General features: G+C 38.5%; 1 long non-coding RNA gene across 5 annotated transcripts in view; it reads right to left on the reverse strand.

Annotated features, from left to right (window-relative positions):
- The window catches only part of LOC138921947 (uncharacterized), a 716117-nt gene that overhangs the window by 125972 nt on the left and 575577 nt on the right, over positions 1-14568 (reverse strand). For all 5 annotated transcript variants that reach the window (XR_011434974.1, XR_011434973.1, XR_011434975.1 and 2 more), the window contains one exon: positions 3075-3163. This is a non-coding gene — a long non-coding RNA (uncharacterized lncRNA). The remainder of the gene's footprint in view (positions 1-3074; positions 3164-14568) is intronic.

A 14568-nucleotide genomic window follows, 5' to 3' on the forward strand; every position in this document is an offset into this window, starting at 1 on the left:
TTTTATCTGTTGTGGTCTTCTATAGCAACTTCCTAAGATAGTCACTCTAAGCATTTTCTTAATCGAACAACTATCTATGAACTTTACTACTTGAAATTGGTATAAATATTTTTTGATCAGAATACTTCATCAAATGCCAATTTCATCAAGTAAGGGTCATTTAACCATTTATGACTATAGGTGAATGATGAAAATGATCTCATATCAAAATATACCAAATGCCCTCACATCCCCCTAGTAAAGCTATAAATAACATTTCTTCCTCTCAATTCCATCTTTATCTGGATTTTAGATTTCTGCTCCCAACCTCCCACCCTAAGCTGAATAAAAAGAAAGAACTTTATAAATAACTATAGGGGTTGGCCCTGTGGCCGAGTGGTTAAGTTCGCGTGCTCTGCTTCTGCGGCCCAGGGTTTCGCCGGTTCGAATCCTGGGCACAGACATGGCACCACTCATCAAGCCATGCTGAGGTGGCGTCCCACATGCCACAACTAGAAGGACCCATAACTAAAATAAAATACACAACTATGTACCAGGGGGCTTTGGGAGAAAAACGAAAAACATAAAAAATAAATAAAAAATAAAATAAAATAAAAAAATATAAAAATAACTATATTTACAAATCTTTAAAACGTATTTTACAAACTTCTGTATCAAACTCTGATATAGCTCCTTTTTTAAAAAAGTTTTTTAAATATATTGGATAGTATTAAAGTAAATAGAGAAACAAAGGACCCACCACTATTGCCTCCATATCCCTGCCTCACAGAGCTGTTGGCAAACTACAGGGTTGACAAATACAGGCAAATTAAGGCTCTGCCTCCATCTCAACACCTGATCCAGCTGGCACTGATCCTAGCCCTTATGTTTTTGCCTGTCCTGTTTTCCTTAGCATCTTTAATATCAAGTCACATCAAGAAGGAAGGGACATTGAAGTGATATTTGTTTACTAGCTTTTAGGAATTTGTTTTTTATTTTTTGTTTCCAAGTTGTTTGTCTTGATGGAATTAAATTTAACCTTGTCTCTAAGGCAGTTTAGTAGTGTTACAAGCTTAATTAACATATTGAAGTCTTTTTTTTTTTTTTGAGGAAGATTAGCCATGAGCTCTAACTGCTGCCAATGCTCCTCTTTTTGCTGAGGAAGGCTGGCCCTGAGCTAACATCCATGCCCATCTTCCTCTACTTTATATGCTGGACGCCTACCACAGCATGGTGTGCCAAGCGGGAGCCATGTCCACACCCAGGATCTGAACCGGCAAACCCCAGGCTGCCGAATCGGAACGTGCGCAGCTAACTGCTGCGCCACCAGGCCGGCCCCCATATTGAAGTCTTTTAACCTAACTCTTGAAACTTCCTTCCCATTCAAATGAATCAGACCACCTGGATGACAGAAGTTCCAAAAGAGTAATGACAATAATAATAATAGTGATCACTTACTGAGAACACATTATGGGTTAGGCACTGTGCCAATTTTAGTGCTTTGCATGGATCATCTCATTAAATTACCTCACACAATCCTATGAGATAGGTACTATTTTTATCCCCAATTGTCCAGATGAGGAAAATACAACATATGGAAGTTCAGCAACTTGCCTAAGGTCACAGCTCGCAAGGGGCAGAGGGAAATTTTAAATATCAGCCAGTCTTTCTCCAGAGACAATGTAGTACTAGTTTCACACTAGTGCTGAGAAGAATTCACGATATTTGAGGATTCTAGTGAGGAAGGTACCAGATAACCTACCCTACTGTACTACTGAAATGTCATTTTGCACTAATTTCACTTACATCAGACTGTGAGATCTTCAAGGGTAAAGAGCATTTCTTATTCACCTTTGAATCACAGATCCAAGATACTCAACACACAAATGCTTGCTGACTTATGCCACCAAGGCAACCAAACAGTAAGCAAATGCTTATTGTTGAGAATGCCATTTTCATAGGAAAACCAGTCAAGAGAGCACCTGAATTGGTATAACTATGTTCATGAAGACACCATGCTTGCAGGACAATGAACGATCTAGCTTAAAACATGTTTCACAATATAATTCTGGTTTTATAAAGGAAGTTTACAGACCTATGGGTTGCCTGGAGTTGATTTCTCATGGCAGATTTTCATGAAATTGAAAGTGAAAAAGCAAGCATGAAGGCTTATCATTTTGAGGACAAAGACAGATAAAATTTGGTGGTGTAGTAACACACTGATCCAAAGCAACAAGCAAACTTACTCATCCTTGCATTCATCCAAGAAACATTCGTTGAGTGCTCAGTATACGCAAGACCCTGTCCTGGGTACGAAGGGTACTGTGTCAATAAGAAAGACAAGGTTCCTACACCAGGTTACTTACGTCTAGAAAGAGAAGGCAAACAATATACAAATATACAATGATGTATGATATAATGTCATATACTAGTAAAGATTAGTAGGAAATCAAAATATGCCAACTTGCTGGAAGGTGACTATGGGAACCTAACTTAACAGAGAGGTGACAGGTGACATTTGCACTGAGACCTGAGAGTACCATGTGCCAATACATTGAAGCAGGAAAGAGTTCAGCCCATTCAAGGGGTAGAAAGCAGGCCAGGTGGCTCTAACAAAGTGAATGAGTGAGAGAGGACAACATGAGGCCAGAGAGGCAGGAAGGTGCCACAACTTGTAGAATCTTATAAACCAGAGGAAGAATTTAAGATTTAATTCTAATGACAGTGAGGATCCATTGCTGGATCTTAATCAGGAAAATGATATTATCATTTTAGAACTTAAGAGAATTTTTAAGTTTACTGGGAGATACACTTTTAATGTAAAATTTAGCATCTTCCTGAAACAAATGCAAGCTAGATGCACATTCTAAGTCAAAAAAAGTTTTCCAGGGCTCTAGAAAGAGATATATAGTACTGTCTGGCTATGGAAGCTTCAGAAAGATCATTAAATATATTTTATTGGTATGCATCAAGTATTGTAGGGATGTGATTAACGGTGGCAAACTTGTTCAAATAAAATAAGACCTGCCATGAACCTTCATCCAAACCTTAAACCAAGAATTTTTTAAAAATGTAGTTCATATAAGTTTGCTTACCTTAACGACGCGATCGTTTTTCTTTTTTTGTGGTTTTGCAACTTCCCCAAATCATCCGAAAGACCAGATTTGCTTATTTCCTATTCAACCTAAAGCAAAATTATAGACCACGATTAATGTTACATTTAAAGAAAAAAAAGAGGCAAATGTATTGTTACTTAAAAACCTAGTTATATGGACAAGATCAAAATGCAAGTAAGAAGAATGCCATCAATTAGAAAATTGATGTCTTAGTTCAAGCATCACCTACTCAGAGAGACCTTTCTATGGTCTATCACATCACCCTACTTTACCTTCTTCATTTCACTAATCACAAAGTGTTACTAATTTATTGTCTGGCCCCCTCGACTCTATAATATAAAACTCATTAAAGCTGGGCTCTTATCCGTTTACCAATCTATCCCCAGTTTCTAGCATAGTATCTGGTTCTTAGTGGGTGGGGGGTCATAAATATTCAAACATGTTGATCACTCTATCTACAAATATTAAGCACTCATTAATAATCAGTATAAAGTTACACGAATACTCAAGGGTAAAACACTATTCCCATACTCCAAGCACTTGTCCTCTAAATCGGCATCTTCCATGAAGCATGGATGTAAAATACCTGAGAATATATTCAGCATCTAAACCAGGAAGCCAGCTTACAATGAGAAAAGGGAATGAAGAATTATGACTATAATTCTAAGAGGCCCCTACCTAATTGCAGGAAATACTATTCTTATTTGAAATTCTCTCTATCTGGAAGTGGAGCGATCTCCATACCCTCAAAGGGTCAGCTGCAAGTGTTGGTCCTTTAAAGCATGATTACACACACACACGTATGTGTGTGTGTATATATATATATATATACTTGAATAGATATCTTATCATTAGAATATTATAACAAAATATATTTATTAATAATTCCTATTGCAAGTTCTTCTGCCAAGGGTTTGGAGAAAGAGGAGGTCAATTTATAGATAATTCAGATGAAAGCCGATCAGGGGTCTAAATTATTAGAATTGCTCACTACGCTTTTTTGGGGCTTCGTAGTGTTGCTTTCGGCCTTACATGTTCCAGTGCTTGCCTAAACTTAGGAAGAACATAGATTATTACTAAAAGTGGCCCTCTTAGGTTCATTTCCTGGGTACTGTGGATACAACAACTACACCAAAAATCTACTGATAAAACATTTCTGTCAATTTTACCTATTTTAACAAAGTACCTTCAGCATTAAGGTCTTCTTGATGTTGTAATGCTAACGAAACAGAGGATGTTTTTCAAAAACACATTTCTTTGTCAGGATCTAGATTCATACTATTTAGGCTTCCTTTCTCCCCTACCTTTGCTCCACAACCTATTTGACAATCTACCAGAGCATCAATTAAGATGGTTCATCAGTATTTCAGACAACATCCTCTATCCTAGCAAAGATTGACCATTATCATTACAAAATACACATCGGTGTCAAACCATGGAGAATTATGCCTCAGTGCACTTATAGCCATAAAGAGAAAAGCACTGAATACTTTAATGTTCAGCCTCCCTACAAGAATGCTGAAATACTCTCGGTCTCAAAGGCAATCATGTGGTAAGTTCTCAAATTAGTCAAAAACAGAATTGGTTGAAAATACTTCTTTTCAAATAAGGCACGTCCTCTTTCCTGCAGCTTTAGATTCCATTTCCCTGAGCCCAAAAAGCACAGACGCGGCCTGGCGGTCATGCAGTCAGTCTAGATGGGCCTTGCTAAAGCTGTGTGCCAAAACGTGGCACAGCTTTGCAGCGCTGGGAGCTGACAGACCATTAGGCAGATTGGGACTCTGTGCAGCTGTCCAGATGCTGCTGGAATTGCTGCACTCTTTGTCACAGGATTATGCTGCCGGAGGGACCGCCGACCTGCTTCTTTAAACACCTTTATTTCCTTTGATGTGAATTTGATCTGTGGGAATTCAGACTTTGGAGAATAGCCTCATCTGGAAAAACGAACACTTGCAAATATCTATATTCTAATATTTTTATGGTACCATGAGCAACTCAAGTTTTCCTCATGGTCACGTATGATTATGTGCCAGGCTACTTTTTAAAGCAGCATTTGCATCTTTACGTTCAAGTCCTTTGCACACTCAATTTTCTTTATTAGCCAAGAGTTCTCAGGCATATTACGCATTTTGGCCTTATGAGTTCTGTTTGTGCCTGTTTTTGCTTGAGCAGATTCTTGAATGCTGAGTATCAGAAAGAGTATTCAAAAATCAATCTACAGATATAATTTTGTACTGTGTAACACTTAACTTCCTACCTGTTTTGATTATCATTAGGTCATTAATTGTCTATTTTTTCAAATTTTAATTATATGCTCTTTATTCGTTTAATACCTGTATTTTAAATTGACAAATTGAGTTACCATTATCATCCTCATCTTTATAATTAACCTGTCAAATGCATAACAAATATCTTACATCAACTCTGTGGGAGTTTTAGTCATTTGGATGATTATTTCCACTCCACAAAAACACTGCTGGGTGAGCTTCAAGAAACAATCTACTACATTACTCTTAATAAAGATGGAACTTTCTGTTTCTATCTCTAAGTTAAGTGACATATATACAAGGACATGTATATGTCCACACCATCCATAGGCACGTACATAGCCTGCATTTCATAGATCATAATAAAAGTTAAAAGTCAATACATTTTTAAATAATCAGAGGTATCATAAATATTCACTGTGCAGGATTTCCTCAATAGGCTGTCAGCCTGCTATAGATTACTCTGCAGACACAGTGTAGCCTTCCTTAAAGATGGCTCTCTTGAGAGCAATAGAGACACACTGGCAAGTAGGAGGAGATGACATTAATACAAAATGCAAAGACATTTCTGCATTTTGCATCAGTGAATTTCGTGATCATCTCCTTTTAATCATGTAAATATTTGAGATGAGTCATTTTTTTCCATCTTTCCCTAACTAAAACTTGCCTCAATTTTAGAGGTCAGTATGAAGAATACCAGAGTTCTAATGCCTACCTTTAATAAAGTCTCATTCCAATAAAATTTAAAGGAGTTCTATTGCATTTCAAGTCACCCATATATATGGTGGATTTAAAACTGTAAAACTAGATGCAAATGGAAAGAGCGATCATAAAGGATTTAAACAAGATCCTAATGGGCTCTGCATTTGCACCTTATAAATGGCCAACCTTATGGCTATAAAGAAGCGTTTGGTGCCGTGCTTCACAGAACGGTGAAATACCACATTTCTTGAATCTATATATTTTTTGTCTCAGTGTTTAAAATGGAACTCAAATATTTGATTTTTTTGTTTGACTTTAGGGTATTTCAGTGATAAAAGAGTTGCTTTTCCTCTCTGACTCTAAATTAGATTAACTCAAATATAAACGGCAGTCTCCATGCAATCTCTTACATTCCAGTTTCAGTGCTGTTTTTATTTTCCCTTTATCACGGCATGAATTTAAAGCTAGATGAAAAAGTCATTTCAAGAACCAGAATGCCAGCATCGCGTGAACGTTCCTTTCTTTGGCCTTACTCGCATTCCGCATCCAAGGGTGTTTTGTTTCCTAGGGCATTTTGGTTAAAAGTAGTCCAGGGATTAAAACTTCTCATTTATGAATCCCTGATGGACTTAAAATTCCTAGTGTAAGAATATGCTGCTAAAAATAACCCCCAAAGTCTTCTTTGCAGATGTTCCCCTATAAAGAAATAGAGAAACGCTACCACCCTACATCTCTGTTTTGTCCTCTGCAACTATAGAGACAGGAAATTGTGCTCTACTGCACATGTGGCCCTCACCTGAACCACTCTGCTTTTCAATCTGAGAGGCTTCCAATTGAAGCATTTTCTAGTTACGCTGTACAATTTGTTTCAAATATTAAGGACGCGGTATGGATCATAAAATTATGGATCTAGTAGAATATCTCTGTTCACCAATCAGTAATCTTAGCGATGTGAATGGAGGCCTTGAGAGAGGCAGGAAATACGGCCCCTTCCCATGGCAGCTCAGGGCAGGGCTGTGAACAAGCTCACGCTCCCACACAGCAGTTGACAAATCAATTTCATAAGACATTTGTCCTAAGAACAGTGTTGCTACATTTCCAAACTAAAGGACTGGTTTCAAATATGAGGACATATTTGTTGTCATGCACATATTTATTTAATGCCGGGTATCCAGACACATTATAACAAAAACTATCCCACCCACTAGGTTTTTGTTGGTGTTCTTGTTATCAGTCTCCAAGATAGCAGGATACAGGAATTTGAATGACACCGGCGCTATCATTTAGATTGGTTCTGAACGTATTTCAAAACCATTAGAGTAAATTAGTTTTCACTATAACATTTCCATTACAGCCATACCTTGGTACTGAAGTATGCTATAAGCACACTCTTAAACACATGTATTTTCTCTTTCCGTCTCTGTGTCTCTTCCTCTGTCCCTCTTTTATTACCTACTCCTGACTATATGCTTGTTTATTAAATATCAATTTAGGATTTAAGTAAGAGAAACTGGGGGACTAAAGAAAGCTTGGGTGACCATACCCTCTTAAGACTGGGAAAACCCTACAGAGATCATCTGATTTGCTCACATCGAGTAAGATGAAGCAAACTGTGTTGTGAAAAGACCTTTATTTTCACTGAACAATGAATTTTCTATTATAAAGGCAAGACTGTCAGCCTCTCTTTATTTTTTGTCAAAGACGGGACAGAATTTGATAGGTTCTTGAATCAGGTTTTGCAAGCAAATTTTTTTCAGCGTTTCGGTACTTTTACTGAATAATAATGAGAGGGCCTTCATACAGGAATATTGTCCCACTGCTGTACTGTCTATATTAAAGTTCTCTGCACCATCTTTGCAGTTGAGTAAAAGGATATTCACTGGGGTGCGGCCAACTGCAATTCTGCTGATGCACAGTACGACCTTGGGAAGTTATCCTTACTTCTCTGAGCCTGACTTTGAACATCTGTACAAAGGGCCTACCTCCTAAGCTTTCTGTGTGAGGATTAAGTGAAATAATACATGCAAAGCACCTAATACAGCGTCCGGTATATGGTAGGAACTCAATGTAAGTTCCAGGTTTTCTCACATGGCCTCCCCACAACCCCACTCCTGCCTCTAGTGGGAAAAATTTACAAGGAGATGCTTGCACTAACATCTTCAGGCCTCATAGTAATTTATACCATATATTTGTGAAAAGATTTGCTATAATGAAAGAACAAGTGTTCTGGCGGAAGGGCAGGGCTTTAGGCACGGTTTCTCGCAAGGTTTCTCAGGCTTGGCACCATTGACATTTTGGGCTGGATCATTCTTTGTTGTGGAAGATGTTCAGCAGCATCTCCGGCCTCTAGCCACTAGACGTCAGTAGTATTGCCCACTCACTCCCAAGTTGTGACAAACAAAATTGTCTCCAAAGGACATGGCCAAATGTCCCTTGTGGGGCAAAAGCCCCCTTGATTAAAAACACTGACGGAAGCTAATATAGAGGCAGAAACTTTAACCTCATGAGTGCCATTGATTAACCAACTGGACTTCTTGGCCCAGATCCTGATGTCTTAAAATTCAGACTCAGTTGGGGCTGGCCCTGTGGCCGAGTGGTTAAGTTCGCACGCTCCGCTGAAGGCGGCCCAGTGTTTCGTTGGTTCGAATCCTGGGCGCAGACATGGCACTACTCATCAAACCACGTTGAGGCAGCATCCCACGTGCCACAACTAGAAGGACCCACAACGAAGAATATACAACTATGTACTGGGGGGCTTTGGGGAGAAAAAGGAAACAAAATAAATTCAGACTCAGTTATGTACCTACGTATGCATGTGATTTAATGACTCTAAAATTATTTTGAAACTGTGTAGTTAATTAAATGGGTTTTTTAAATTAGAAAATTAACTCCTAATTCTGAAAAAAGTGGTAATTCTAAGCCACACAACTTTGTTCTTTTCTCTATTAGCTATACTCTCATTCTAGGGAGCAATTTTACAAATACTGCTGCGCAGATGATTTGGTGGGAATTTATACACATACAAACCCCGTTTCAAAAAAAAATTTCAAGGCGTATGACCTATAAAAGTTGCATTTTCATTCACCCAGATGAGATAGTTATAATAATTATGTATCTTTAATAAATATCAAGTTTTCATAAGGGGTATATAAAATATAACAATTCAGAGGGGCGGGAAGAAAACTTAATGCTAACCAAATAAAATAAAATGAAAAGATTAGTCATAATCACATTAAGGCTTCTCTTAATCTTTCTGTGAGTTACAGTGTAAATGCCAGGACTGCCTTCACCTTTTTATTAAAAAAACAAAGAACAAAATGGTAGAACAGGAAAGAAAGAGGGAAATAGCAAAGGGAGCCTTTGAAGATTATGAATCCTATATCCTGACAATCCACTGAGTAAAGAGTAGCAGAGCTGTCAGAGAAATCCGATCCAGAAAGTCTGAGTATCTCATAGCAGCGTATCATTCAATTGCCCTCTATATAGGGACTGGCACAGTCAATGCGATAAAATGAAACATACACTTCCCCGTGTGAAACACGCAGCAGCTGCCGCTGAACTGGCGATATGACAGTTTCCTAAGAGGTTTTTGGATATACTTAGGAACCTGTGTAGCTGGTGGCCCCTCATGACAGCTGAGCACTTCTCTACTTAAACAGGCTGAAGTCCCATTGAAGCAGAAAGGAGGAAAGGTATTCTCCCTTTGCCTGGGTTAGAGTATTCCTCTGTGAATATGGAAGGATTGTTAAAAGTATTTGTGAATGTCTCATCAGCTGCCTTTACTTAATATTCATCTTCCTTCATTATCTTGCAACAGAACACTGTCCTCCAAGTCCATCTTTCTTAAAATGTGGCTTTGTGTGACAAGTTATACTGCTCCTCTTTCCGCTCCCTCAACCACTCTCTCTGTCTCCATCACTATTTCCTTTCCTCCTCCCACACAAAAATGTGACTACTACTGAAGGTTCGAGCCTTTGGCTTTTCTACTTTTTATTTATCATTTGTTGTTAGTGCCGTGGAGTCTATTCTGACTCCTTGCGACCCTGCGTCCAGCAGAGCGGAACCCTGCCTGGTCTTTTGTGCCATCCTCTCACCTTCCGGTGCTATATTAGACAATGCTCTGCCGCTATTCATAGGGTTTTCACGGCCAATTTTTTCAGAAGTGGATGCCCAGGTCTTTTTCCCTACCTTAGTCTGGAAGCTCCACTGAAACCTGTCCACCATGGGTCACCCTGTTAATATTTGAAATACCAGTGACATAACTTTCAGTATCACGGCAACAATGTAGCCCCCACAGTATGACAACCTACAGATGGGTGGTGTGGGTCCCTGAACAGGAAATGAACCTGGGTCACAGTGGTAAGAAGGCTGAATCTTAACCACTAGACCACCAGGGCTGGCTTATCATATTTTTTCTTTTTAAAGGCCATTTACTCCATGTCTTGAACTTTCTATCACTTTCATTTGGATGAATCCCAGATCCCTTTCTCCAGACCTACCAATTCTCCTGATCTCTAGTCCCATATTTCAGGTTCCCTACTGTATAATTCTAATAACACGTATTTTTGATAGCAAGTCATGCTGAACATAGCTTCCCTTCCAAACCTAAGTTTCTCCTTTGGTCTTCCTTATTTCCTCTACCAACCATAAGATGAATATTTCTGAAACATCCTATTTCTTACTCCTTTCTCAAAATCTTTCCACAACTCCCCATACATGTCAGGTAAAAGGCCAAATGCCTTTGTCTGACTCTTACACACAACCCAAAGTCTGGCTGTGAGGTATAGTGGAGAGAGAATGGAGTATAACATAAAACTATTGGTTTAAACATCAAATAGACCTGGGTTCAAGGCTATGCTCAGTCACATAACAGCAAGGTAGTATTGGCCGAGTCAATTACTGTTCTTTTAGTCTTAACATATTTACATAAAATGAGTGGTTTTGAACTAGGATTCTAAGGATCCCTCCAAATTTTAAAGCTGTGTCACTATAGTTCTGTTTTCCAAACCTTTCTCTTGGGAACCTCACAGAACATACCCTATACCTCAGCCATTGAAACTCGTGCTATTTCTTGAATGTGTGCGTTCCCACCACCAGACCTTTGTCATGACTATATACTTTACCATGAATCTCTCTCTTTCCTCTTTTTCTGCCTATTGAATACTTCACTCACTCTCAAGGCCTTGCTCAAATGCCATCTTCTCCAATAAAAATGCTTTAGTCTCCCCAGCCAGAAGACAGCTTTGCTTTTCACAAGTTCAGTAACGTTTCATTTATCTCTTTAGATCATTCATCACACACTTCTTTATATTTCCACTTTCTCCTCTCACTGGATAATTAGTGCCTGAAGGATAAAACAGCATGTCTTACAATCATGGAATTTTGATATAGAAGAGAACTCATCTTGTACTATTTCCCATCTAATGTAGGGAGCTTTTCTGTAATATCACTCACAGATAGCAATCCAGACAATACTTAGACAATTTCTGTGAGAGACTTCCTGTGTTATGAGGTAGCCTATCCAATGGATAGAAAATTTTAATGATGTTAAAGTTCTTCCAGTTGGTGAGACAAAACAGATTTCTCCATGACTTCTATGTAGTCTTACTTTTCTAATTGGTAGCCTGTGTTTCTTAAATTTTCTTGTTTTTTAGTTATTGTTCCTGTCACGGGACACTGCTGCTTCATCAAAATTAAGAATCACAGATCCGTTGCATAGCTGCTGAATTTCTGCTCTGCTTTCTCCTTTGTCACACCAAACTCTCGAAAACGTCTTGATACCAATTTCAGCTCCTTGGGGGGATTTTCGTCATGCATTTCTTTATGACCATTATTTCATTCACTATAAGGCTCCTTCATCCTATCAAATATACCAGAGAGCAGAAACTCATTCATCCTTCCACCCATTTGACAAATATGGAGTGCCCATCATGTTCCAGGCACTGTGTTGGGCCCTAGGGACAAAATGGCAAACAAAAATAGACATGGACTCTGTCAGAATGAAGGACACAGTATAATTTTAAGATAGACTTTGTTAAAAAGTGAACATTAAAACCAAAAACTCTAAAAATGCTAAGAGTATGAAGGAGAGAAGCACTTAGTAGCATTTAAGAGAGGGGTTGTCCTAATTAGGGAGCACAGAGAAGGCTTCTCTGAAGAAGTGATATTTGAACTGAAATAGGAAGAATGATTATCAGTTAACTGAGCAAAGCTTTGGGGGAGCAGAAATTCCAGGCAGAAAGAAAAGGATATGCAAGGACCTGGAGCCAGAAATCACAAGGACATTTTGAGAAACTAAAAAAAGATTAGAATGACTGGAATACATGTAGCATGGTGGGAGTTCAGGTTGGAGAGGAAAGCAAGAGCCAGAGGCTATAAGCCATGTTAAAGAGTTCAGTCATATCTTAATAACAAAAGAAACTATCAAATTTGAGGGTGTGTGTAGGGAGGGGGTAAGGTGGTAAATGATCCAATAAGCACTATTTTTGTTTAGGTATAATTTATACACAATGAAATGCTCTTACCTTAAAGGTTCTGATGAATGCATATTAAATCACAGAACATTTCCATTGTGCCAGATAATTCCCTTGTGCTCCCTCCCAGTCAATCCTTAAGTCCCAGAAGCAACCTCTGAGATTCCTATCATCTTGGGTTAGTTTTGCGTACTCTAGCACTTCATATAAGAGGAATCACGCAATATGTAATCTTCAAGTAAGTTTCTTTCACTCAGTATAACATTTGTTATGCTTTGTATGTGTGTGTGTTATGCTCTCACTCAGCATAACATATCTGTGTTTGTCTCATCTATGTTGTTGTAAATATCAGTTTATTTATCCATTCTCTGGTTGATTAGACTATTAAAAATGGATGAGGAAGAACGTGAGACTCAATTAAAGTGGATCTCTTTAGAAGGTTATCACTTTATTTAATACAAGGGAAAATTTATGATAGTTTGAATGCTTTGTTTGACTGGAGATGGAAGCAACTGGGTGGCTTCAAGAGAAGTTTATAAAGAGATAAAATAGACAGGATTTGGTGATGGATTTGCTGTAGAGGTCAAAGTGACGGGGAGGATCAAGGGTAACTCAATGTTTTGGACTTATGCAACTAGAGGCATGGTGGCACACAGAAAACGAGGGACACATGTGAAGAGGACCATATTTGGGACACGTTGGGGAGATCCTGTGTATCCTATTTGGGGCATGCTGAATCTGAGGTGATCCTTTGAGCCATCCAAATGTCAGTGTCAAGGAAACAATTCAATACACGCATGTGTAGCTCAGAGCAGAGGCCAAGATCACCACCTGGATGAACTCTTTCACCTCCTTTTCCAGCAGGGAGATCAGTTCCATTTATACTATGTACAAGTGGGGGCTGATCACAAACACTGCGCTTTTCCCAAGTGACCAGACTTTACATGGCTGAAATTAAACTACCAAACTTCTAGGAGATCTGTACATATATACGTTAGCTTCTGAATTCTGGGTTTCTGGGGGCTGCTGGAAACATGGATTTAAGCGAGACTAACTGACCCCTTCTCCTCCCTACCAGCTTTTCCCAATCTGCTAGACAGTAGAAATTCACTACCCTTTCATAGCTAGGGAACAGGATAACATCTTTCATCAAAAACACAAACATATAAGCACCAAAGTCTCTTCACTTCTGTTGGCATCTGTTTCCTACAATTATACACTTCTAAGAGACTGCCTTTCACAATACCAAGTATTTAATAAATGTTGCATGCTCACATCCAGTGTACTCTGTCTTCAACAAGAAACCCAGAGATAAAAGGAACCAGGACTTACTGAGTGGTACTCTGTAATGCCTTATACAGCACCATATATGTGAAAATACTCAATAAAAGTATCAAATCATGACTTTAGGCACACGTGGATAAGAGATATGGAAGAATAAGAGATAATTATTTTAATTTGTAAATCTCATTCATCCCATGATTAAAAGTGTTTTATAAGAACCAGCAAGAGGAAGATGAAGAAGAAGTAGTTGTTCCAGAGAACACCAAGAGAATTCTTAATTTGTAATGTAAACGTAACAAGACATTACATGGTTCTTGAACCTAAAATGCCTGTGGAAAGAGCAAGGAAAAAGGCATTGTAATAAAAATAGGAAGGTTTTCAATATTTAAATAGACTGCCTTTCCAAAGTCTCTCTTCCTCCAAAAATTCTCATTAAGATGAATTGGCTCATTTGTTTCAAAGAAAATTTAAAGTGAATTAAGTTTGAAAAGTGGACTGGAATGGAACTCATCTTAATGCTGAAATGTGGGAATATAAATATAAATGTGAATTGAGTTCTTTGTACTTTACACCTTAGTCAATCATACCAATTCACATATTCTACCTAAAACTAGTGCTTCAGAAGCATCTAGTCCAGTATTTCTCAAAGTGTGTTTCAAGTATCACACTTCATACCTTATCCTGAGAGATATTCAATTAAAAGAGGGATCGGGGCCAGCCCGGTGGCACAGCGGTTAAGTTCACACG

The sequence above is a fragment of the Equus caballus genome, chromosome X (assembly GCF_041296265.1).
Source record: "Equus caballus isolate H_3958 breed thoroughbred chromosome X, TB-T2T, whole genome shotgun sequence".
NCBI classification, from domain to species: Eukaryota; Metazoa; Chordata; class Mammalia; order Perissodactyla; family Equidae; genus Equus; species Equus caballus.